Below are 27,196 nucleotides of genomic sequence, written 5' to 3'. Positions count from 1 at the left end.
ATCCGTCGACGTACCGGCGAGTTCAATTTCCAATCCTTTCTTTAACGGGTGATACTTGTAGTCGTAAAATATTTCAATTTGCTTCAAATATTAATCAGGACCGTCGACGAGTCCAACTCGGCGCGCGTCCTGGTAGGTTATAAACCTACAAGTCACGCGTCGCGATCCTCATTTGTATTTCATTTCGCCCCCGCTATACCGTGGCGAAAGCCACGATACGACCGCGCAGCCCACAACGAAGGGCTGAGGGTAATAAATTTACCGGATGGTGCAGGGAAATTGGTAAAAACACTACTTTAATCTTACATTAATTGTATAAAATTCTAAGTTCAGGAAAACAAGCAAAGTTTGTTTTTAATTATTACATATAACTATTAGTTTGTAGTTGACGGATGTTATTGTTACTCGTTTAATTTTTTCGATTCGAAGTTTACTCGGCCGCGCTCAGCCTCAAGCCAAATTAAGTGCACAAGTAAGTAAGTAAATATTTCATGCTAGGCATGTAGCACCTATTACGGTACGGGTAACCACTAACCATCCATTGAGTTGTTGCTTTTTCACTTTGCATAGCAGCGCAGCGAGGTCCGCAGGGGTGCTGGGTGCATTTTGCCTATATCTAACGACAAACAAGGTGGCCTTACCACTTACGACGAAAAGCATTATTGGATCGATGCGCGGCAAGCTTGCTAGTTGCTACGAAGTATCCCGAAACGGGTTAGTCCATTATCATTTATAAAAATAAACACATTGTTGTTGGCACTTGGCAGTTGGCTTGATACATGAATTGCATTTCGATCTTCGCGCACGATCCCAGGACACAAGAGCTCGCCTGTCATTCGTCGGCGTACACGCTTCAATATGCAATACTTGGCGGCGCTCAGCCTGTCATTCTACCGCACGCGCAGCAGGCAGCTTCATTCCTCCATAGCTCCATTCTCCAATGAGTATGTTTATAAATATTATAGCTTGTAGCACGATGCGTTACTGTGCCGCGCCGCGCATTCAATTATTGATTATGCTTCTTGCAACGCTAAATCGGTGAAATGCGCTACTGTGCCTCGCCGAGCTGCGATGAATTGACATCGTCAATTAACATTATAGCCTGTGCAGCAACAGTACACGCGCTTTAACCTAACCATGTGCTTTCGCGCCACTGCAGCGTGCAGGCGCGCTCGTTTCACACGGGAGGCGAGCGGAGAGGAGTTTAAAGATAAAATAGAGATAAGGATAAAATACATATATAAATAGATAAAGATAGCGATTAGAATATTAAATAGAGATTTTACAGCAATTTTACAAAAATGACACACATGGGCCACCTAATGATATACATGATAAACCTGCTAGCGCATGTGTATCAAAAAATTTTTTGACACACATACGCTACCTAGGAAGCGCATGTGTATCATTATTTTTTTTGACACACATGCGCTTCCATAGATAATTAATAATATATCGTGACATGTAATTGTAAGATAACAAACCTCGCGCGCGCGGCGCTTACATCTGCACCTGAGATTGTAGCGCGATGCACTACTGGGTCGCGCGCGCATCAAATAATGCTTCTCGGTAGATCGGCGAGATGCACCACTGTGCCTCACCGAGCTGCGAAGGATTGACATCGTGAATCAACACCTGAGAATCTCTCAGCAATGTGTGGCTGTCTGCGCGGCGGGCTGTGTATTGTGTATATAGCTGAATTTAAATTTATTTGTAAATGTATAATAATATTAAATATGTATTGATTGTTTTGTGGTAAATAAAAATTTTGTTTTACTAAAAAATTTTGTTTTACTGTTCGCAGTTTTATTTCGGGAGACGTGAAGTCTAAAATGAAAGCTAAATTCGTCAATTATTTGGCATAAAATGGTTATTTCTAAGCATATGGAAGGCAGAACGCTTTAATTTTTCTAACAAATTGAAATTTGACTAATTATTGATAAATCAACGTGTTTACTTTCACTATAGTGGTAGTATAGTTAAAATATCAGATTTAGATATTTATTTAGATAGAGCCAACAAATTGAATTGGCTACTTTTTGCTTTTACTACTACTACAAAAGTTTTTTATGGAATTTTCTAAGATTTTTTCCCTTCTCTTGCCGAAGGCAAAAAGATCGTAGGGAATAAGTAATCGGGTTTGGATATATGAGGTGGCCCGACGGTCCTGCGATGTCGACAAAAGTCTGCTCCTTCGCAATATAGACCACTCCCCCGACGCTCGGCATGTGTTAGTTAATTGCAGTATCCAACGCGAATTTCAACTGTCAAACGATGCCGTTCAAATTAAATTAGCCCAAAATTTGTGCGCGGCGTACTAAATATTCGATTACATGCAATCCTGTATGCTGTACGCGCGCAATGACAAATTACGATGAAAATATTGCAACTTTTTAACAACAAAATAATCCAATATCTAATTTTTATTAATCGATAAAATTAACTTTTCGTTGCAAATATTAATGGTTTAAGCAGGGAAAATTAATCGTGCGTAGTGTAACCGCGGCGAAATTCTTGTTATTGAATTTTATATTGAATTTTTATACAGGGTCATTGCTATATCATGAGTATATTGTTTGAATTTCTTTCTCGTTTACTTTCAATCTTACAACAACAAAAAAGCGGAGAAAAAACAAAAACGCAAAAGTCGTAATATCTCGAAATGGTGAATATGGACTTTCTGAGGAAACGGCAGGTTAGTCTAAAATCACTAGGTCACCAGCTTATATTCATAATTTTATATTATTCACTTGACTATTAATTGTTAATGGCAAATTGGACTGACCCGGTGCGCGCTAATTCGCGCCATATCTTAAACAATTATTTCAGAATGTGTGTTTTCTGTTTGTCTGTCTGCGTGTAATTTCCTTGACGGATGTTACTCGTCTAAATTTCTTCGAAGTAGCGCGCGCCGCTTTCTTCTCGAAATATTCTTCTCGAAATATGGCCCGATGGCAAGTGCTACGAAGTAGCGCGCGCCGGGCCAGACCATTAACAATGGTCAATGGTCAAGTAATTTCCTAGTGGCTTTATCAAGAAAACGATAAAGTTACGGGACTGGTTTTTTTCGGTATAGTGCCGAGAAAACTTTGATGAAGCTAAATGAAAAAGAAAGCTAAATGAATGAATAAAACTGGCCCTACTGCACTTCTAACATTTTATAAAAATCTCTTCTAAAATAAGTACGTATAAAGATGCATAACACAAAACACACAAACAAAATGTTTATAATCCATATATAATAAATTTCTATAGAACTTTTAAATTTCTATAAAACTAATAAACCTATATACATATATATTAATTTTGCACTTTCAACTGCTACTAACTGCTGCAATCGCGCGCAAGCATTGCGCGCGCCGTTTGCAGCAGTTAGTAGCAGTTAGTAGCAGTAAGCAGCAGTTAGCAGCAGTAAGTAGCAGTTAGTATCAGTTAGCAGCAGTTTCTTTGCACTTTGGTCCTCCTGTGCATTAACGGGTGATACTCATTACTCGTAAACAGTAAAATATTTGTTCCAAATATTACAAACAGGACTGTCGACGAGTCCAACTCAGCGCGCGTCCTGGTACGTAGGTTATAAACCTACAACCTGTGCACTAATGCGACATAATTTCCGAGCGGTTATAATTAAAAAACGGTAAGAGTTACGGGACTGGTTTTTTCGGTATAACTATAATGCCGAAAAAATTCTGACGAAGCCAATAAACAAATTTTTTAAAAATCAGCCGGTGGTAAATGGTTTAATTAATGGTTTTGTATCACTAATGCGACATAAAATGGCTCACTTTTTTCCCTCGTTGCTTTCTCTTTCATTTTTGTATGGTATATCATGTAGCGTTGGTACATGAATCATTTGCTCTAACCAGAGCCCTCTCGCTTGCAGTAGCGCGCGTCACGCCGTCACGCAGTACGCGTAGAATCATGTGTCATGGCTAGGCGAAATGAATTATAATTAAGTTAGCCCCGCAAGTAATACTTTAAGCTTATTAGGGGTGGAGGGCACTGATCGCGGTCTGTTTGTAGTTGTACTGTAGAGAGAGTTCATACTTTCATACGACATATGACAATGCATGTTTTCAAATATAATAGGTGGGTGTGGTACTACGGAGTTAGTAAGGGTTAATTTCTAAAACTATTTAAATATAAATGACCGGAAGCGGTTCAAGACGGGAGCTTGATGAGGTGTAATAGTCGTGGTACAGAGTGTACGGCCCTTATGATCATGGTATGACCTTTCAATATAGGGCTTTCACAACTGTCCGAAAAATTTGGTGGATATCGGAGTTGACATAGTTATCAAAATGGAGCAAAATACGCTGCTTTCAGCTGTAACATAATGTCTGATGGTTGGATATGCTTTGCTTTAAATTTTTCGGACACTTTCCTTGTAAGTCTATCAGTAAGCTAACCAATTTTTGTTAAAATTGGATCAAGGGAAGGTTACTCAATATGCATTTGTTTCAAGAATTTTGTGCTGGCCGAAATTAGCGCTAAAAAACCATCCTAGTACAGTCGGCACGCGCGGGTCACTGGCGCACTACTAGTACTATACCTAGTATTGGAACCCTCTAAAACTGCGATTTTACAATTTGTAACTTAGCGCGCGGCTTTTGTAGCGTATACGAATATACGTCACTTTTTTACAATGGGTATGTCATATGTAGTAATTAATAAAACAAATATTAATAAAACAAATATTTATTTTTACGGCACAATCAAACAATATCAATAATAAATAAATCAGGGGAGGTTTGAAGAGGTTTCAAGTGCCGAAGGCCACTGCTTATCTTTAGGATTTGAGAGTGACCTGTGCTTGAAACCCCCTCAACCATCCACTACGTCAATATACTTGTTATACAAATATAGAAAAATATAATAATCTAAAATTACTTATTGGTTTAGTTTGGTGACATAGGAGAGCCCAGTTGAGTTTTTGTTTATGTTTAGGTTTTAAATCATAGTTTAAAAGGTTAGCCATGTTTCATGGCAGAGAGAGATACCATGTGTGCAGAGCCGTACCGGATTTAGAATTTGAGATATAATATAAAGTAGTTACCATGTATTAGGGTCATCTCGATTTTGGAGGGATAGCAAGTGCTTTTTAAGGTTAGATTTAATAATACCTGACGAGGCTGACAAGTCTGAATTCTTGGAAGAACCCGGGATTATTATCCCATCTTCATTAGCATCACATATTTCGAATACATAGGGGCTGAGGTCATTCCAAATTTTCGTAGAGGTGTACAAATTAGCGTGACGTGCACTTGTCATACGTTGTATGACCCGTGCGTGGCTCCCCCTGTATCGTTGAAACTCTGTACTATAGTGTTACGACAGAATCCGCATAAAGTTAAAGTTGCAAACTAATATTTTGTATTCGGCCCAAAATGTTTTTACGAGGCGAACATTAATTGCTTTGAAAATAGATCCAGCCGGTAAGGTTTAATTGGGGGGGGGGGGGGGGGGGGGGGGGGGTTGAGAGAGAGAGCATGCTTGGGCATTTTCTTGTTCGACTGAGTCACAACTACAATTGTGAACGCCGAACGCCGCAAGTTTTGACCTCGCCGCCGCCGATTATGACAAAACGCGGCGGCGTGCATCACTGCTCTGATCTTTAACCAATTAGGGTTCACTTCACACGCCGGAGCCGGAGGTATCATAGTCTATTCTCCGTCACAAACACTTAAACACAAGGTCCTTGGCCAGGTAAGATTATTGGAAATGGAATCGCGCAGCTAGTACGCCTACACTGAATCAAGGGCAGTAAAGCTTTATGTTTCGTGAAAAATCATACTCATAGTCATAGTCAAGAGTGAAATGCGCGGCGCCGAATCTTAGTCCCAACAATTCACAGTTATTGTTATGGAGAGAGAGAGAGAGAGAGAGAGAGAGAGAGAGAGAGAGAGAGAGAGAGAGAGAGAAAGAGAGAGAGAGAGAGAGAGAGAGAGAGAGAGAGAGAGAGAGAGAGAGAGAGATAGATAGAGAGAGAGAGAGAGAGAGAGAGAGAGAGAGAGAGAGAGAGAGAGAGAGAGAGAGAGAGAGAGAGAGAGAGAGAGAGAGAGAGAGAGAGAGAGAGAGAGAGAGAGAGAGAGAGAGAGAGAGAGAGAGAGAGAGAGAGAGAGAGAGAGAGAGAGAGAGAGTACATTACTAACATGATATAGTTACAGAAACTCTACGTAAACAGTGACACGAGGATCAAAGTTCATGTCAGGGTGTCAGAATTATTGGGGTGTTTGAAATGTTATGTTTATTTTATGATGAAATCAATATTTTTCAACGGGTCATAACGGTACCTCTGAATATCGAAATTACAAAATACGCAAAATACATGCCAATCTTACTATGTATAAAGCGAAATGATATAGCTTAGCTTCATTTCATTTTGACACTGAACTGTTGATATTCGGTTACTAATTCATATCATCATATCATATCATTATGGAACATGCTCATGGGAATTAAATTATTTTATTCGCACTTGTTTCTCTTTCGACAAAGATGTGACGAAGTTAAATTTTAATAATTTTTTACATTTTTATTTTAAGAACACTCTTGCATATTATTTATTTATTTATTGTAAGATATTCCGACCAGAGCGCCAAAAATTCATCTTTTGATAAAACATAGAAATGGAGTAGAATCTTGCCGTCAACAGTCACATTATAGCGATATTTTTCTAAATGTATACTCATTCTCAATTTTGATGAAATATGAGTGCTGAGTTATATCATAACAGTGATTCCATTTTGAGAATACGGATGGTTTAAATTTTGAGTAAAACGACACCAAATTTCTCTGGTGAGTAGATAAACATTCCAATGATATTGATCCCAACGCGGCAATTGCACTTTTTACAAGTCACAGCTTTAGGAGAATCACATCATCATACCTATATGCTGTGAGATAACTTATATCAAACTGTATTTAAGACTGATCAGAGTCAGAATAATCATATTTCTTATCAGTTGCTTTTTTTTGTTAGGGAGTGTTCATACATTACGTTAGCAAAAAGATATATGTCGCCTAGCTATTATATGGTAGAATTAAACATTTATCAGATTTTGAGTAATTTATCACGTTTTTTCTTCTAAGTCGTTTTTCTTTTCTGATCTCTTCGAAAACGGCTGAACAGCTGTTGTTGCTGTTTACAAATGAACATGAATCATTATAAATATATATAATTTTACCAAAACCCATAATCATGGGTAGAGTGGACCGCTGCCAGTGTCTCTCTTTCCCAAACAAAAGGAAATGATATTAATTTGATTGACCGTTCTCAAATGCAAAATGATACCGAGAATGAAATCGGTCGCTCGCTTTTCCCATTCATTCACGGCTTACGAATTGTATAAATAAGTTTCGATTGATTACATCAATCAGATGCTGTAAAAATCTCTTTGGGCTGCGTTCGGGTCGATACCTAGTATTTCGGGGTAAGGGACAAGGGTGGTAGTTATAACTTATTGAATAAGCTGAAGTTTATTGAATCTTTATTGCCGAGTACAGCTGCCTTTGGGCAGTTCTTCTTAATCTATTACAATTGTAAATGAATGGGAAAAGCGAGCGACCGATTTCATTCTCGGTATCATTTTGCATTTGAGAACGGTCAATCAAATTAATATCATTTCCTTTTGTTTGGGAAAGAGAGACACTGGCAGCGGTCCACTCTACCCATGATTATGGGTTTTGGTAAAATATCATCTCTTTTTGATTATAATGTCAGGGTACTTTATAAAGTCGAAATATAAACTGATATCTTCATTAATAAGGAGGAAGTTTCAACGATTTCGAAATTTTTCCTTTAAAAACATTTCCTTGTGTTTAGGGAAGCATATTGGTCGATCACTGACTGAATATGCCACTTAATACTCATTCAAGTTGGCATTAAATTCATATATAATGATATTAAACTGTCGTGGCAAAGCAGAGTTTGTTGGAAATCACGAATGAGCAAAATTCTCACCTTTCGCACGTGCAAACTTTGAGCGGACGTTGCGTGCGCATCCAATATTGAATCGCCGTAAATTTTTGCATGCAATTGTTTTATATATAGTTTGATAAGCATGCAAAGTTTCAAAGTATTTCAAGAAGAACTGTAATCACAACGGCACTCTAAAGTTGACAGAAAATGACGAAAACAGCAATTTTCAGTAATTTTAGCAATTTTCTATCAATTTGGGCGTGTCCCCACGTGTGCAACTTTTCGATTTTCAACTTTAAAACTAGCCTAATGCACAATTTATACCTATAGGAAGCAGAAATGAGCTCCACAACTCAAGGCATGGCCCAACACCAGAGAATACTAAATCGCAAAATTGACGTTTTTATAAAATAATTCTTCAAAAAAGCACAAACTTCAATGACGAATATCTTTATGAAGGAGCAAGCTAGAAAAACTTTCCGGTAGATTTTCAGAATGCTTGAACAATTATCTAAGGTAAAAATTTCCTCAGATTTTGAATAAAATTACTCCTTAATGGTGTAAAATTAATTTTGAAAATTATTACTTTATCAAAAATCAAGTTTTAAAAACGGTTAACTTGATGACGTCATCAAGGGGTGTTTATGACGTCAAATAATTTTTTTATACAATGTAAACTAAAGTGTAAACAATTATTTGCAAGACCTGTGGTCGGAAATGGCTGTATCTTTTATACTTTTGAATCTATGGACACTTAAATACAGGTTACAATTGACTGGCAAAGCGTCTATCCCTGAATATATATATATATGTATGTATGTATGTATGTATGTATATATGTATATATGTATATATGTATGTATATATGTATCACGACAATCTATCGTAAAACAGGGGTTCTAGAAAACCCATTTCCCGATGCTCCTGAAACCTGAAACTTTTTTTGCAGTCGCTTTGGTCAACGTCTAGACGCCCTGAAAAATTTCAGATCTCTAACTCAATTTTAACATGGTTTTTAAGGCACCTGAATATGGCGATTTTGGGTTTTTTACCGAATTTCGTATAACAGTGCTGGCGAGTATTTTATGCAAATTTCTTAAAAATCTCAACATAACTATTTTTTATTCCTGTCATCTTTGACATCAAATTAGAATGTTTTGAACTAAAAATAAATCTGCTGAACGACTTCCGATTAGTCTTAATGCCTGGAAAACTCCTGCCGGGGGCGGCGGCCTTCGGCCGCCGCCTCCGGCCGGAGTGCACGCTTCGCGTGCACGAAAGAGGCTTCCAACGTGTACCAAAGGGGGTATAATAGTAAAGGGGGTACAATAGTAAAGGGGGTACATAGTACACCCCAAATAAAGACACCGCTCGTGCTTGCCAGCACTGTGATAACCATTTTGCTTTGTAACTTATAACGACGTATTTTTCAAGTTGAAGCTCTGAGTATCTTATTGTTGAATCCCTTAAGTTTATTGTTAATTTCTAGCCAACACCCTAGACCAAAAATTCTAGAAAGTAGAAATTTTAAACTTTTCACTTATACAACAGAGATAAAAAGTGCCGTAAAGTTTACATCCATGGTAAGTAGTGAACGGTTACGTATTAATATTGGGGAAAACTCATTAATTCATTGATGACGATTTTTCACTAAAATCATAATATGCAAGCGAGAGCGACTTTGAGTTTGCATGCTTTGTATCAAAGTTTAGTTAATTAGGAGTCCCACGGACTCAATGAATTGATGATACAAAATCTTATAGTTACACGTTAATTGTTGTAAAAAAACTTTAATGTTATATAATGATAATGTTCTATTTGTATTTGTTTAATTAAACTTAAATTGTCTGGTGAGCTCAGTAATTATCATTGTTGTGGGTAGAGGTCATTTTGTTGGTCTTGATTGATTGAGGATGTGAAAATATGACCAGGGGATAGTTTTACGTACTAATAGATTTGTTTTGGTCACGTGACACTGACAGGCTGATAAAACACGAATTCGATTGTGTAGTATAGGGCTCGGGTTAGGGTTAAGGTTTTGGTTAGGGTTATGGATAGCTTCGGGGTCATGATTAGAGTAAGGATTAGGGTTTATGTAAAGTGTAAACCATATTGTTCGGCTGCAAAACCACAAAAATCACAGTCACGTAATAATCTTTGGGCGAGCGAATTAGTAAGAGCCTATCAATCGATAACCATTAGATAAGGTACAAATACCTTACTGGGCCGCGCTCAGCCTGTCATTCCGCCTAATCTCTATGTTAATGAACATAATAGCCTGGGGTCCCCAGGTAACAAATACCTAGTTTAACCATTTCGGTCCCTTGAATGGAACAAATATCAACAGAGTATCGCAGTACACAGTCTATTCCCAGTTGTTCCCGCTGCTTAATATGCAAAAGAGTCATTTTGTTGGGCTCCGAACCCTCTGGTTGCCAGGCTAACTAGCAAGTAGCAACGTCAAAAAAACTCGTACCACCTAAAAAAGTAAAGTCACAATAAAACTTCAAAAAAAATAAAAACGTCAAAAAAAATAAAAATAAAAACGTAAAAAAAAACAAAACTCGTACGAACCACCTAAATTAAAAAAATAAAACTTCAGCGCAAAAGAAAGAGTTACTGGGGTAAAACACCAAACCGTGACCAGACTTCGCTATGTCTGTATAAGTGTGGTTGTAGTAGCCGTCGCGTAGGGCCATTATGATGCCAGCTATGTTTCCTTGCTTGTATGCTGGTATGCCCGTTATATATCGTTTCAAATTCCATCCAAGCTATACTCTGTTCCTCAATATACTCTGTTCCTCGATGCTCGATAAGTCGATATATTCTGTTATCGAAATACTACAACATTCAAGTAGAAGCGACAAAAGATGGTAATCTACTTAAAATTAGATATACATGATAGGCATCATAATTCCTTATTTCGTTTACGCTTTTACCATTAAATAAAAGAAGGTGATTTTGATGACGAATGATTCGCGAGGTCTTTGCTTCATGCTTAGTCTTACATTCATAAGAAACGGTTTTTGGATTGTTCATGTTCAATTGTTGAAGCTAATTTAACAAATTGTTTATATAAAATTTCCGATAAAGTTTTGGTGAAGGTAGTACTAGTATTAAGTAACAATCTTTACTTACATATTATATTTAGGAAAACTCTTTAAATTTACATCCAAGAGAACAAAAATTGGCAAATTTTGCCAGAGACATCGCAATCATTAAACTTAAAGTTTACTTATACTACCACCCCAAATTTTAAAACAATTATCAGTCTTCAACAAGATTACGCCTCAAGCACACCCCGTCCTGCAGTGGCGTACATTGGCGCCCCCTCCCCCGTTGAAAAAGCGCCCTCCACCTATGGCTATTGGCGCCCCCTCCCCCGCTGAAAAAGCGCCCCCGACCTATTGGCGCCCCCTCCCCTTTTGTCGTCCCTCCCTAAAATTGGACAAATTAGATGATTTTAGAGGATACGCCTGTAAAATCTCTAAACAATCTTGTTTCTAGAATTAAACGCGCAGTTTTGTTAGTACCGTAGTTTAGCTTAGTAGTTTAAATTGTCCCACATTCAAACGACGATTTGTCGACGGTGCCCTTCGTTACGCCACTGCCATTTTGAACTAGATAACGCCTCAAGCTCGACACAACCCAAGACCGTATTGTGGCAATTTAGTGTATTATATGACAAATTATCCCTCAACGTGACTCACGAGCTAACCGTGACCAGGGTTCCTCCATCACACTCTCAATTTATAATCGTCTTAACTTCTTAACCACTGATATATCAAGGTTTATCCCGGACTCATTGCTCATTTTGTCACGTGATACCGAAGCTGCGCTGTGTCTGAAAGACATGTCTGTATACTGAATACCAAGGTAGTGACCGAGACATAATATAATTCCTTTCAACTCCTGTTGTGCTCCCTACTACACCTTAACCTAACAGTAACACTACCAGGGTCCCAGCCAATCGATAAAACTTTAGTAATCAGCACTGCCGCTCACTTCACATAATCTGATAACCCTCCAATAAACCGCTTCAACCCGGGTACCGGACGTTGCTGTCACGTGACCTCCCAGCTGTGCTTTGATTGGACGTCAGATGAATTTAGGTTCTTCTACTAATCTCTTCCTAAAATAAACCAAACCTCCATGTTACTGCATAACATTTAGTCATCAAATATTATTCTGATAACATTTTCCGTGAGCCAGAAACAATTCTTGAACTGAAAGATAGCACCCTCGGTTCTTTAACCAAAATACCTTTCTGTGCGTATACTCCGTTTATGTTTTTTTGTTACAGTGTTCCCGGTCTGATATAATACACCTAAGAAAATGTTACTACCTTATCTCTCCTCTTACTCTCAGTCACTTTAGTTTAAGTTATATTGATATAATAAATTTAAATCTCATGATATTGTTATTATCTTAACAGTTACTATTGTAACTTAAGATTTTAAATTTGTATTCCTTGTATTCCTAAGATCGTTTCCTGCTCCTGAGAGTGTACAGAGCATCACGTGATTTGCTTTAACACGTTCTTTAGGTGGGTGACTATTTAAAACACAAACCCTCTACTCTGACCCCAACCCTAACCCTATCCCAATATCTAACCGATGATTTTATTTTTAGTCTGCATTTCTTATTATTATGTACAAAATGGCTGATCATCACAACAAAGTTTTCGCTGCACATCATATTGGAAAAAGTTTAATACAATGTTTTAGATGATCACGTACTCAGGACCAGTGGCGTAATGAAGGGCCCCGCTGATCCCGCTGTGCGGGGGGGGGGGGGGGGGGGGGGGGCGGGGGGTTGGGGGGGGGGGGGGGGGGGGGGGGGGGGGCGGGGGGCGCCGTCTTAGGGGGGCGCCAAATCGTCGTTTGAATGTTGGACAATTTCGAAAACTTAACTTAAGTACTAGCAAAACTGCGCGTTTTGCTCTAGAAACACACTTCTTTAGAGATTTTACCGGCGTATCCTCTAAAATCACCTAATTTGTTCAATTTTTTGGGAGGGGCACCAAAAGGGGAGGGGGCGCCAACAGGGGGGCGCTTTTTCGGCGGGGGGGGGGGGGGGCGCCAACAGGCAACGTTACGCCACTGCTCAGGACGTCACGTCTAGCTAAAACAAAAACACCATCACATGACGCATCATGTACCGTCTAGCTAGGGTCTTATTAGACTTCAATCCTTGACATGCCTATTATTACTCAATTCCAAATGAACAACATCTCATCGTAGAATATGATGCTGATCGCGTAAAGAGAATGCTTCCCGGAATCAGAATATTGAACAGACATTTTTTAAGGATTTCTTCGGATGTTGTAGATTTTTTAACAGATTTCGGCCTATTTATTTTGAACACTGAACAATCGGCCACATTTTTAACTTAATTTAATTTTAACCCGCCCATTGCACCTGCATGTTGCATATTTTGTTAAAATATAATTGTTTCACGAGTAGGTCCGCAAAAACTTAAGGATCTGCATTTTCGGACCTTATCAGTGTAGTGTAATATGGTAAGCTGGTTGCAGCAGGGTTTAGGCTTTTTAGATCTTGATTGATTGAGGAGCACTACCCGAAGGCATTACTCGGCACTAACGCCTTAAAATCTTTAATTACAATCAAATATAAATATATGCACACAATGTATAAAATATTAATAATGTATAAAATATGATTATGCTATTAGCAAATTTAAATAGTGCCATTAAGAATTTTAAATAACTCTTATCTCTTGACATAAATTTAGAACAGCGACACAGGGTCTGAAGAATGCGCGGTGATATTTTTAATATTTTAGAAGTTGTAAATGACAGTGAAATTGCGCGGTATCGATAGCATTGTAAAAAATGCTCGAAGCTATAGTCATAGTTCGTTATGAGGTTAAAGTTTTGTTGCTCGTTATTATGATCAACGTATGTTGTACCAAATTATTTAAATTTCTAAAAGTACGAAATTTGAGTTGTTCCAGTCCTTGTCATCCGGGTTAATATAAGTGCTTGTGCAGTAAGCACATGCTTGCTGACTGTAGACTTGAATGAATTTAGGAATTTGTCTTGTTGGCAAGTGGTGACGTATTTTATGTCCTTGTTAATAATGTTGACTGTTTGTTATATAACTTATATAAACGGTTAAATGGTACTGCAAAGAACTCAGGTTCTCTTCTAGGTGCGTTTAAGTTTGAAACAGTGAACATTCCTATAATATTTGGTGGCGCAGTGTTAGAATAAACTTTGTGCATTAAGCATAATATACATTTAGCTATCACGTTCGGTAAAGCTAATATTTCTAGTTTATTGAAAATTTCCTTTGTGTGTGAAGGTGTATTATTCAGATCTTTGTCATAAAAATAGCGGTGGTATTGGTTATCTTTTAGAATATTCTAGTATAAGTGTTAAATAACCGTTAGGATTAGTGTAAGATTAGATTAGATTAGTGTAATAGATTATGGATGGTTTTGCGGAGGTAGACACGTGTTAGTCAGGTTAGCTAGTTAAGTTAGGTTATTGGACAAACTGGGCCGCGCGGTGTCACGTGGTTCGCCATGTGATGTCACGTGACCCAGTGCTGTTAGTGTTTGCTTGCCCCGTTAGCGGCAGTTCTTCGAGGAGCATTTAACGGTAAGGTTGTAAAAGTTACCGCTTCCGAGAACAGTGTAGCGTGGCCTTCGGGTCACTAGTCTTGGTATATTGATCAAATAGTAATTTATTGCCATTCGAGACTTATTGTTCGAACACCCTGTTTCCTTTATTCTTACCTAACTTAGGACTCGATCAAGTCATTCGATCTTTTAAAGTCATACGGCACTCAGTAGCCAGTAAGAGCTAAAGTGAAATTGCAGAGCTTGAGAGCTAGAGATTTGCAGGTATTCGATATCGTACCCGTATATTTCTTTAAGTACCGTGTACGACACTTCTCTATCGTACCCTTGTACATTTTAATTACCCGTGTACGCCACTTCGTTACCGTACCTTTGTGAGCAGGCAGTGTTGACCATTGATACGCCCCAGGAGGACTGATCTGGTTGCCAACCTTATTTTACACTAAGTGGGCCATCCTATATTTCTGAAAATAGAAGAGACGTCGACTTTATTTTATATAAAAATATCTCAGTTATTTTGTAGGAAACGGTATAGAATGAACCTGGTATCTAGAAAATAGGATGGTGATGTAATTATATCGAAGTACCTGGTATATAGAGATGTTTCACTTTACGTTATATAAACACTGGGTACTGATATCTGGATATTATCCGGTTGGAAGAGACAAGGACAAGTGAAACAAGGAAGTTAGGAGTAAGGGCAAATTTTCGGCGTCAACGCCATCTTCAGGCTCAAATTATTTGTTATATAGTAGTGTTGAAAGTATTAAAAAAAGTTTTAATACTTTCAACACTACTATATAACAAATAATTTGAGCCTGAAGATGGCGTTGACGCCGAAAATTTGCCCTTACTCCTAACTTCCTTGTTTCACTTGTCCTTGTCTCTTCCAACCGGATAATATCCAGATATCAGTATTTCAATCATGAGACTAATAAACAGCGAACTACTCCGTTATTTGATATTTCTTAAACACTGGGTATTTACTAACTAAAATCACAGTGCTGGCAAGCACGACCGTTGCATTTATTGTGGGTATACTATGTACCCCATTTACTATTATACCCCCTTTACTATTATACCCCCTTTGGTACACGTTACAAGCCTCTTTCGTGCACGCGAAGCGTGCACTCCGGCCGGAGGCGGCGGCCGAAGGCCGCCGCCTCCGGCAGGAGTTTTTCAGGCATTAAGACTCATCGGAAGTCGTTCAGCAGATTTATTTTTAGTTCAAAACATTCTAATTTGATGTCAAAGATGACAGGAATAAAAAATAGTTATGTTGAGATTTTTAAGAAATTTGCATAAAATACTCGCCAGCACTGTTATACGAAATTCGGTAAAAAACCCAAAATCGCCATATTCAGGTGCCTTAAAAACCAGGTTAAAATTGAGTTAGAGATCTGAAATTTTTCAGGGCATCTAGACGTTGACTAAATCGACTGCAAAAAAAGTTTCAGGTTTCAGGAGCATCGGGAAATGGGTTTTCTAGAACCCCTGTTTTACGATAGATTGTCGTGATACATATATACATATATATATTCAGGGATAGACGCTTTGCCAGTCAATTGTAGCCTGTATTTAATTGTCCATAGATTCAAAAGTATAAAAGATACAGCCATTTCCGACCACAGGTCTTGAAAATAATTGTTTACACTTTAGTTTACATTGTATAAACAAATTATTTGACGTCATGAACACCCCTTGATGACGTCATCAAGTTAACAGTTTTTAAAACTTGATTTTTGACAAAGTAATAACTTTAAAAAATGATTTTACACCATTAAAAAGTAATTGTATTCAAAATCTGAGGAAATTTTTATCTTAGATAATTGTTCAAGCATTCTGAAAATCTACCGGAAAGTTTTTCTAGCTTGCTCCTTCATAAAGATATTCGTCGTTGAAGTTTGTGCTTTTTTAAAGAATTATTTTATAAAAAAGTCAATTTTGCGATTTAGTATTCTCTGGTGTTGGGCCATGCCTTGGGTTGTGGAGCTCAGTTCTGCTTCCTATAGGTATAAATTGTGCATTAGGCTTGTTTTAAAGTTGAAAATCAAAAAGTTGCACACGTGGGGACACGCCCAAATTAATAGAAAATTGCTAAAATCACTGAAAATTGCTGTTTTCGTCATTTTCTGTCAACTTTAGAGTGCCGTTGTGATTACAGTTCTTCTTGAAATACTTTGAAACTTTGCATGCTTATCAAACTATATATAAAACAATTACATGCAAAAATTTACGGCGATTCAATATTGGATGCGCACACAACGTTCGCTCAAAGTTTGCACGTGCGAAAGGTGAGAATTTTGCTCATTCGTGATTTCCAACAACTTCTGCTTTGCCACGACAGTTTAATGTCATTATATATGAATTTAATGCCAACTTGAATGAGTATTAAGTGGCATATTCAGTCAGTGATCGACCGATATGCTTACCTAAACACAAGGAAATATGTTTAAAGGAAAAAATTTCGAAATCGTTGAAACTTCCTCCTTATATTAATGAAGATATCAGTTTATATTTCGACTTTATAAAGTACCCTGACATTATAATCAAAAAGAGATGATATTTGACCAAAACCCATAATCATGGGTAGAGTGGACCGCTGCCAGTGTCTCTCTTTCCCAAACAAAAGGAAATGATATTAATTTGATTGACCGTTCTCAAATGCAAAATGATACCGAGAATGAAATCGGTCGCTCGCTTTTCCCATTCATTTACAATTGTAATAGATTAAGAAGAACTACCCAAAGGCAGCTGTACTCGGCAATAAAGATCCAATAAACTTCAGCTAATTCAATAAGTAATAACTACCACCCTTACCCCGAAATACTAGGTATCGACCCGAACGCAACCCAAAGAGATTTTTACAGCATCTGATTGATGTAATCAATCGAAACTTATTACAATTCGTAAGCCGTGAATGAATGGGAAAAGCGAGCGACCGATTTCATTCTCGGTATCATTTTGCATTTGAGAACGGTCAATCAAATTAATATCATTTCCTTTTGTTTGGGAAAGAGAGACACTGGCAGCGGTCCACTCTACCCATGATTATGGGTTTTGGTCAAATATGTGTATACTAATAATCACGACACATTTTTATTATCATACTTAATCTTAAAGTCGCTATGAGTTTTATGTTTCATTTAATCAAAACTTACCATTCAGGCTGGAAAATGTTATGAAAACTTATACATCGAAAACAGTGGACAAGTTTGCCAGCTGACTATTTTTTACATATTGTGAGTAGTAGAAAATGTATACCTTTTTAATTAAACATTCCTCATGTGCAATAAAACACATGCATTATTTGTCTACTATTTCATATTTCCAAAAGGAGATTTCTCAGTATCCTTTTAAAATGGTAATTATAGTGCGGTCCAGACTCTAGAGCTTGAGACTCTGGGGCAGCGCCCTACGAATTTAAGTATCGAGGGAAGGTTACCCAATTACAATATGCATTTTTTTCCAAGAATTTTGTGCTGGCCGAAATTAGCGCTAAAAAATCATCTTACCGTCGGCTTACTGTAAATGGCGCACTACCATTACCTACCTAGACCAAAAATTCTAGAAGGTAGACATTTTAAACTTTTCACTTAAACAACAAAGTTAAGTCATACGAAGTGCCGTAAAGTTTACATCCATGGTAATTCGTGAACGGTTGCTAATATCGGGGAAAATTTTGTAGTTTATAACCTACCGTACCAAAACGCGTGCCGAGTTGGACTCGTTGACGGAAGATGATTAATCACTCTACACTCGACTGTCACGTGACTTCTTCAACCCGTTCTCTAGCTGGCCCTGAACGACTATTCAAAACCCTGACCCTCTAATCTGATCCCAACGTGATCGAGACAGTTTTTCGCCAATATCTCGCCAGAGAGCATTTTTACCCTATGTCATGGGGGTGATTCAGAATCAGCGTCCGAAAATACATCGATTCAAGTTGGTTTCAACTGTCGGGGGCCCTTTTAGAACAATCTCGAAGATCGACTGTAGAGTGATTTAGCACGCTCGCTCGTTGACGGTCTAAATCTAATATTTGGAACAAATATTTTATTTTTACGAGTATATCTCACCCGTTAAGAAAAACTGCCAGTCACTTTTGGAAATAAATGTTGCTTTTTAAAGAATTATAAAAGACACTATTTGAGGCAACGAAAAATTCGCAACTTGTTTTAAAAGTACATTAAGTGCGTACTAACGAACTATGGCCGTTCGTATATCAAGGACCGCGAAGATCCTTGGTATATAAGCAACATTTGACAGAGCATTGTGTGGAGTGAGCTATGTGCCCATCCTTGGAGAACCCGGCGAATGTCCTTGCTGTACGGCAGTGTTCAACAAGGAACTGAAACCGAGGGGTTCCGTTCAGGCCCTTCGCACTTTGTTTCTGTCTAGTTCTAATGTACCGTCACAATAGTGACTTTAAATATATATATATTAATTTGAATAACCGTCCGCAAATGCAATATGATACTGATAATGAATCCGGTCGCCTTCTTTTTCCATTCATTTACAATTGTAATAGAAAACCCACTTCCCAATACACGACTTCCGATGAGACTTAATGCCTGGAAAATAGTAAAGGGGGTATAATAGTATAGAATGTATAACTTTTATAAGAGCCGCGGTCATCATGTCATGCTTGCCAGAATGACTGTGATAACCATGACATGATTTTATTATTATAATTATAGTCGCTATGACTTATGAGTTTTATGTTTCATCTAATCTCAACCAACAATTCAGGGTGGAAAACAGCTGCAGTGAAAAACAGTAGACAAATTTGCCAGCTCACTGTTTCAACATATTGTGAGTACCTATAGTAGAAGATTTATAATTTTTTAATTATACATTTCTCATGTGCAATAAAACCCATTTTATGCATTATTCGTCTACTATTTCCAAAAATATATTTCGCTGTGTCCTTTTGAAATGGTTATTCAAGTGCGGTCCAAACTCTAGAACCCGAGACTCTAGGGAAGCGACCTACAATCCAGGGCTCTAGGGCGTGGAGACTTGAATTGATAAATACATAAATACACATTAGTAACACAAGTATCAAGAGTAATTAGAATTTTTGAATTGTAGTCACATTTCTTAGTAGAAAGCCTGGTAACACAGTCAAATAGCTTTAAGTTTAAACAAACCGTGTTAATTAAAATCATTAATGGGACACATTGCACTGCACTATGAAAAGCAACACTGAACTGCAAAACACAGCTAGTGTAAAATAGAAGGCGGCAACCAGACTAGTCCTCCCGGGGCGTGCCAATGATAAACTTCGCCTGCTCACAAGTACTAGGTACACACTACACACTGCACTAATTTTTTTTTTTTTCCGAAGGTACCGCTCCCAACGGTCAAAGTGTAAAATTATTATATACAATACAATTTGAAAATATAAAGATAATATCAACACATATTACTAGTCCATCCTGGTATGAGGTTGATGTCGCTGTTCGTGTCGTCGCACCATTGGACTGCTCTTCCTCTGTGTCCTCGGATGGCGGCGAGGGTTGTGCGGAGGATTGAGAAGCGGAGTTTTCGGCGCACTGCACTAATTTAGTCGTTTAGCGACTAAAAACTATGATTACTCACGTATATTAAGTATCGAACACTAGTCTAACACGATAGATACAATATCTTAGTATCGTATGCGTAAATAGAAAGGGTACAATATCAAGTATTGTATAATAATGTGAATTACGAAGGTACAATAATTGGTATCGTACATGCAAATATAACCGCAAACCTCTACATTGTACAATGTACAAGCAGTACTTGCTGTGAAGGGGCGTAGGATACGATAACACAAGTAGGTATCATACATACATGTTACATGGCGAGATCTCCATCCAAAAGGATTAGTCTGCGTCGACTGCGTCATTACTTTGTATTATACAACTTCGGCGGGTAACATTTCTCCATCCCTTTCGGTCTGCAGCTAATCTTCTCATACAATCAATCGTGAGTCCATTACGATCCAATCTCTGCTCAGCATCCTCAATGAATACATCATTTAAGCTCTTCCTAGGCCTGCCTCTTGATCTCTTCCCATGCTTGGGTTTCCATTCAAGTAAATAGTTGGGCAACCGATCTTCAGGCATTCTACTGACATGTCCAAACACAAGTATCGCTCTACTCTAAATCTTATACACTTAGGTGTAGTATTACTTTCAATCGGTGACCGACAACTAGGAACCTCTCATTCCGGGCTCCCACAGGTATCACATCACATGGCCCAATCAGTGACGTATAATTTGTGATGTAATCCATATTATAACTATCCTAACAGCCGGACAACCAAGAACCTGGGTAGGGTTCAAATGACAGTTAAGAAGCTGTGTATTATGAAGTATATTAAGAAGTGTTTGAGCTTTCAATTCGATCTTACACGCAATTTAGTGCTGTAATGTACTTTCAATACGATCCAATGACTAGAATTCAATTACTAAACTACAGGGTGGCCCAAAAGTAACTGCCCACACGCAACCCTTTATTAACTCACGTAATTCTTCTTAGAATTGTACAGAAATTTCAGAGATTATAGATATGGGTCAAACTTAGAGTTAGATATCCTAAAAGTCCCGTCAAATTTAATTAAGGAAAACAAAATTTAAGTAAAACAAAATTTAAATTTTATTGCCATATTACAATGAATAATAATATCATAATAAACATACCTTACTCGGGAATATTATGACAGGGATAAAGTGGTGGGTTTTGGAAAATTCCGCCATATTTTTCCCGGTCAAAAATTTTACCGCAGTCATAATAAAACCCGCCGAGTCAGATTATGGGGTTCCAAGGGGGTGGTGATCATCATATTTTACCTGAAGTCTCATATTATGTGCTAGAGAAGACTTTTGAAGCAGTGGATGGAGGGCTGTAACTTTATTGGCTGTTGCTACCATAATTTCGTTATAAAAATCACAATTTGGTTATAGAAATCAGATTTCAGGATGGACCGTGATTCTCATTTCTCTTGTCCATGAATCAGTAAATCGTAGAGAATAAAACAGAAGAAGAAAACGAAAATAATAATAATATATGTATATATATTATAATAATAATATAACTGGTTAAAATTAATTAAAAAACAAACAAATGATATCAATAATGATAATGGAGGGGACATTAGCGATAATGAGAATGAGAATACGCTTTAATGAAGATTTGACTTATTATTACTTAGATTTATTTTCCTTTAAATAGACGTGTCTTTTTTTCTATTTCTGAGTAATATCAATAACTGTTAATTGAAATAACTTCTTTAACAAGTAACAAAAAACAGAAATTTCGGTTGAAAATTTGTTGACCTCTGAAAAAAAACTTGAAAGGTCGGCCACCGGTAAATTCATGACCGGGATAATTTGGCGGGTTTTGGGAAAGTCCGCTATATTTTTCCCCGTTTGTTTAATAAGTGTTGATAAATAAGTCAACCAAAGAATATTCTTTCCGCTTTTGTACCCCAACCTTAGTGCCTCAGCTCAACAAACACTTCACAAAGGGTTCACATAGTGTCTTGTCAGTACAACAGTTCGTTCCGCTGCGCAAGGGTCTGAATTCTGAATAAATTGTTTTTAACAAAAATTGAGGCTTTTCGTTGTAAATACAAAACTAGGTCTCCATGTTAAAATAACGTAATAACATAACGTAAACATTTGTATTAAAAAACTTTTTTAAATCTTTGATTAGCGAAATTCAATTTGCTTTACAAATGACCTAATAAGAAAATAGGTTGTTACTGTTCCCTGTGTTTAGATCTATCAGGGCAGGTTACCTCGATAACTCTATGGAGGCTTCAGGAGACTGAAGTTCAGGTCGTCATACATATTCACTAAGGGAAGCACGACTAGTCACTATTGAGATTTATTTATTAGATATCTAAGTTAAATGCCGTATCATCCATTAAGAGTCATTTAGCTGTAGTTTTGTTATTTAATTAGGCTTCAACTATAGTAATGACTCTTCCCTATTTTATTTCCCCCTTTAGCTTTCTGTCGGTCTGAATGAGAACTTTAGCCTGGCTGTATAAAATATAAAGGGTTTAGTAAATCCTTTGTGGTGATGCTATGGTTATTTAGCAACTTTTACTGTTTTCAAAACTGAGTAAACACCGGGTTCTTTAAATTGGAAAAATAAATCCCGTTCCTGAGTTGCAGTCACCCTCGCTGCTCCCGTTTGTAGAGAGCTCCTGCCTGAGTCCGAGCAAGTTCCTTTTCCACCACAGTTCCTTGAATTACTGGAAAGTGTTTGTTGTTTCTGATTGCAGTTGACCACTCATCTTTCGTCCCGTGCAGCTCACTGTAATATATCATATGAATCACGTGACCTGAGTAATTTTGGATTGTGTGATACAATAATTAATAACCGTTATTTTAACATTCTATCCTAACCCGAACCCTTCCAAGCAGACCAGCATCTAACATAATAAAAACCATTGCTATGCTCGGTGGACCCGAGTCTCAAATAATGAGTAACAATAGTATAAAGCTTCTACGTTATCTACCACGGCAGTTTTGTCAGGTTTGATGTCATCCTGCGTCACAACTACACACTTGTCAAATCATTGTTCTTGTAGCTTCCAGCTGGACACTCAGCTGAAAAATAAAGAAGTAGTAAGAAAATAATGTGATATAAAATATAGAAATGTGAATGATACCGAATGCCCTGAATTTATCCCCTGGTCCTAAAGTATAAAATCCTTACCACAAACCATCCCTCCCTGAGTTTCGTTCCTGGCCAGGGTCACAAGTTGTACACAAAGCTGCCCTTCTGAACGATCATATTATCAGGAACATCTTCACACGTGTTCATATCAAATTCTTGTAGCTTCCAGTGGACATGATTCGGAAAAATTGGAAGTCTTTAAACAGCAAATCGTTTGAATCACATATTGAAAAGTTATTTTAAAGTACAATTTATACCCTCGTTTTTTAAACAAGTGAAGCTCGTACTATTCTTTAACATTACGCACAATCATAATTGGTTAAAGGGGTCACAATTTGAGTATGTAAATAATCATAATTGAACAATGTAGCGAACAAGTTTTAACTAACCCTTCAAGCAACCAGCACTAATATAACTAAAACATTGCTTGCTCGGCAACTAAAGGCAGCTACACAATTTTAAAGGATGAGGAACGATTATTTCTCTTTACCTTACTCGGGATTATTACGACGGGTTTATTAACGACCGGGTTAAAATATGGTTCGGAAAAATATGGCGAAATTGCTCAAAACCCACCACATTTTCCGGTCGCCCATTTTACGGTGTCCAACCTTTCAATTTTAGATTCAAAAAATTTGTCTCAGATGTAAATTTCCTTATTAGAGATAAGCAAGTTTAGAAATTTTCGCATTGCTAAACTTGTGAAACAAGTCGAATTATCAATAATTGTTGAAAGTAGACAGAAATAATGACTCGTGGTTAATCACAGAGGACGTGGCTAAGTGAGTATTGTTTTGATTAAAACAATTGTTTTGATGAAGGAGTATCCAAGCAGCTCATATATAATGTTGACCTAGTACTTATGTTTGCTGGATAGTTTTCTGGGGACTGAGATTGTTTAACTGCAATAAATTGATCTTTGTTTTTCTGACTGATAGATGAATTTGCTCGATTAAATCAAACGTTTTTTCAGAGAAAAGGATGTTCAAGAGGAATGGTGTAAACGAATTATTGATTCTGAGTGAGTTTCCTTTTAAAAGAAGTTCATATCAACTCCCAACTAATATCAGATCTATTGAACTGAACTCGGGGGGGGGGGGAGGGGGGGTGGGGGTTACTTTTGTTGTGGGGGGGGGGGGGGCGGGGGGTTACTTCTGTTGTTGGGGGGGGGGGGCCGGGGGTTACATCTGCTTGTTGATAATATTACTCTCACGTTCAACACTTGTTTAAAAAACTCTATTTATATATCTTTACTTGCAGGTTTGCTCCCTTCTCAAGGATGAAATACGATTATATGCCATCACTTCACAACAATACTCAGTTTTCTAAGTGAGTATCATTTCCTAAGGTTGCTAAGGTTACCGGCCTAGGAGTTCGTAATATGAACGAGTTCCTGTTTTTATTAATTGTAGATGAAAAGGTCGAGTAAATTATTCACTGGCGAAAGGTGCAACATCATTTAAATTATTTGTTAACATCATATCACTTTCAGTGTGGACTATGGAACCAAATCGTTCAGAGAAAAGCCTGACGAGTTATTAGTTTCATCTCAGTTTAAAACTGTGTTCAAATCTATTCCGGAGTTCGACAACATTGGAGAGGCTTACAGCTGAATTACAAAATTATAAAATAGATGCTCTCAAATTATGTTTCTGCTGAGCTGATTTTCTTTAGTTTATTTCGCTGAAAAATTATCAGACTTAGTTTGTAAATAACTAAAATACAGTAATTTGAAAGATATTTTACATAAAAAAGCTCCATTGTCAAATTGTCTGAGAAGGACTTGATTGATGATTCCAAATTTGTAACAATTTTAACAGTGGATACTAAAGCTATATCAAGAAGAGATTTTTATGTACTGATACAATTAAAATGATTATTTCTTCTTCTTAAAGAATTCTGGTTGATTCGAAGATTAAAACTATCAAAAAGATGTCTTTGTGACAAAGTGGCAATTTCCGTAGCATCTGATTAAAATATCATAAACGTAAGACGCGATGATGAAATTTGTGAATATTGTGCGCGCTGTCATGACAACCGGCCGGATCAATGAATTAAATATATATTATGGTCCGTGAGGTGAACGATAATAAATCACTCTGCTGCACTATAACGTGATTAGTTTAACACGTTCCTTAAATATCTGTAATGAGCAGTTAATAACCATACCCTGTACTCTAACCCTAATCAGTTAAACTCTAGCATGTTATAAAATCTCGACTACACAATCGCATTTCGTCCGTGTAGTGGACTGCGCAGAACAAGTTCGCATTTTCGAAATGATTTGTGGGGCAACTTTTGGTCGAGCCGTAAAGTAAACCCCTTACCCTGACGAAAAATAGATAGAACATAATTTGGTTAAGTGTAGTTAAAAGTGTAAAAATGTATAATAAAGTGTACCTTTTTACTACACTTTATACTACTATACACCAAAAAAGGCAAAAGTGCACTGAAATTTAAAATCAGGATAACTGCATCTTGGTGACAGGTATAATATTGGGGGGGGGGGGGGGGGTGTCACGTCCGTCTATGTCCGCTTGTCTCATAGAATCCCAAAAAGGACTGGACATAGGCGGACATAGACGGACATAGGCGGACATAGACTATATAGACACAGTATTAATTAATATGAGTCGCATAGTTGAAATGTTTTCTTGGATAATTTCTAATGATCCGAACTGTCCCCATTCTCAGTTCGGATCAATACAGTGGCGTACATCTTCAAAAACTGAAAATGGGACAGAGATTGGGACAATATTATTTTGCAATTTTATTCGGGATTCTGACTCCCAGTACCTCATTTTGGTTTCATACCATCATCAACTAACTAACTAATTGGTTTCTGGCAAAAAGTTCATCCAATCTGTCAAATTTGGGTTCAGAAAATTTCATATTTGAAAATGGGACAACATTTTGAAAATACAACTTTTCGTTTTGTTAAGCTTTCTGCTGTAGGCTTCCTCCGACCGAAATCAAACTTCCACCACCTCAAACGTGTCATTTGCCATCTATAGTTGACTTAATAATTGGTTGCAGGTGAAAAAATCAGTCAAAATTATAAAATTTCGGTCCTGGAAATTTCATCTACAAAAACTGAAAATGGGACAGAGATTGGGACAATATGATTTTGCAATTTTATTCGGGATTTTAACTCCCAGTACCTCAATTTGGTTTTTATACCATCATCAATTAACTAACTAACTGGTTTCTGGGCAAAAAGTTCATCCAATCTGTCAAATTTGGGTTCAGAAAATATCATATTTGAAAATGGGACAGCATTTAGAAAATACAACTTTTCGTTTTGTTAAGCTTTCTGCTGTGGGCTTCCTCCGACCGAAATCAAACTTCCATCACCTCAATCGTGTCATTTGCCATCTATAGTTGACTTAATAATTGGTTGCAGGTGAAAAAATCAGTCAAAACTGTAAAATTTCGGTCCTGGAAATTTCATCTACAAAAAATGAAAATGGGACAGAGATTGGGACAATATGATTTTGCAATTTTATTCGGGATTTTGACTCCCAGTACCTCAATTTGGTTTCATACCATCATCAATTAACTAACTAACTGGTTTCTGGGCAAAAGATTCATCCAATCTGTCAAATTTGGGTTCAGAAAATTTCATATTTGAAATTGGGACAGCATTTTGAAAATACAACTTTTCGTTTTGTTAAGCTTTCTACTGTGGGCTTCCTCCGACCAAAATCAAACTTTCACCACCTCAATCGTGTCATTTGCCATCTATAGTTGACTTACTAATTGGTTGCAGGTGAAAAAATCAGTCAAAACTGTAAAATTTCGGTCCTGGAAATTTCATCTTCAAAAACTGAAAATGGGACAGAGATTGGGACAATATGATTTTGCAATTTTATTCGGGATTTTAACTCCCAGTACCTCAATTTGGTTTTTATACCATCATCAATTAACTAACTAACTGGTTTCTGGGCAAAAAGTTCATCCAATCTGTCAAATTTGGGTTCAGAAAATATC

The 27,196-nt window shown here is 37.4% G+C and overlaps 2 long non-coding RNA genes across 2 annotated transcripts in view; both read left to right on the top strand.

Annotated features, from left to right (window-relative positions):
* LOC134825173 (uncharacterized) overlaps positions 1–27,196 on the top strand; it is a 101,275-nt gene that overhangs the window by 23,345 nt on the left and 50,734 nt on the right. The window lies entirely within an intron of this gene.
* LOC134825496 (uncharacterized) lies at positions 23,966–25,075 on the top strand. The gene is made up of 4 exons (XR_010161550.1): positions 23,966–23,988; positions 24,180–24,227; positions 24,467–24,535; positions 24,699–25,075. It is a non-coding gene; the product is annotated as an uncharacterized LOC134825496 (long non-coding RNA).

This window comes from Bolinopsis microptera, chromosome 13 (assembly GCF_026151205.1).
Source record: "Bolinopsis microptera isolate Bmic1 chromosome 13, MBARI_Bmic_1.0, whole genome shotgun sequence".
In the NCBI taxonomy this organism is placed as follows: Eukaryota; Metazoa; Ctenophora; class Tentaculata; order Lobata; family Bolinopsidae; genus Bolinopsis; species Bolinopsis microptera.
Note: the sequence above shows the minus strand (reverse complement) of the source record. Positions and strands in the feature narration are given on the sequence as shown.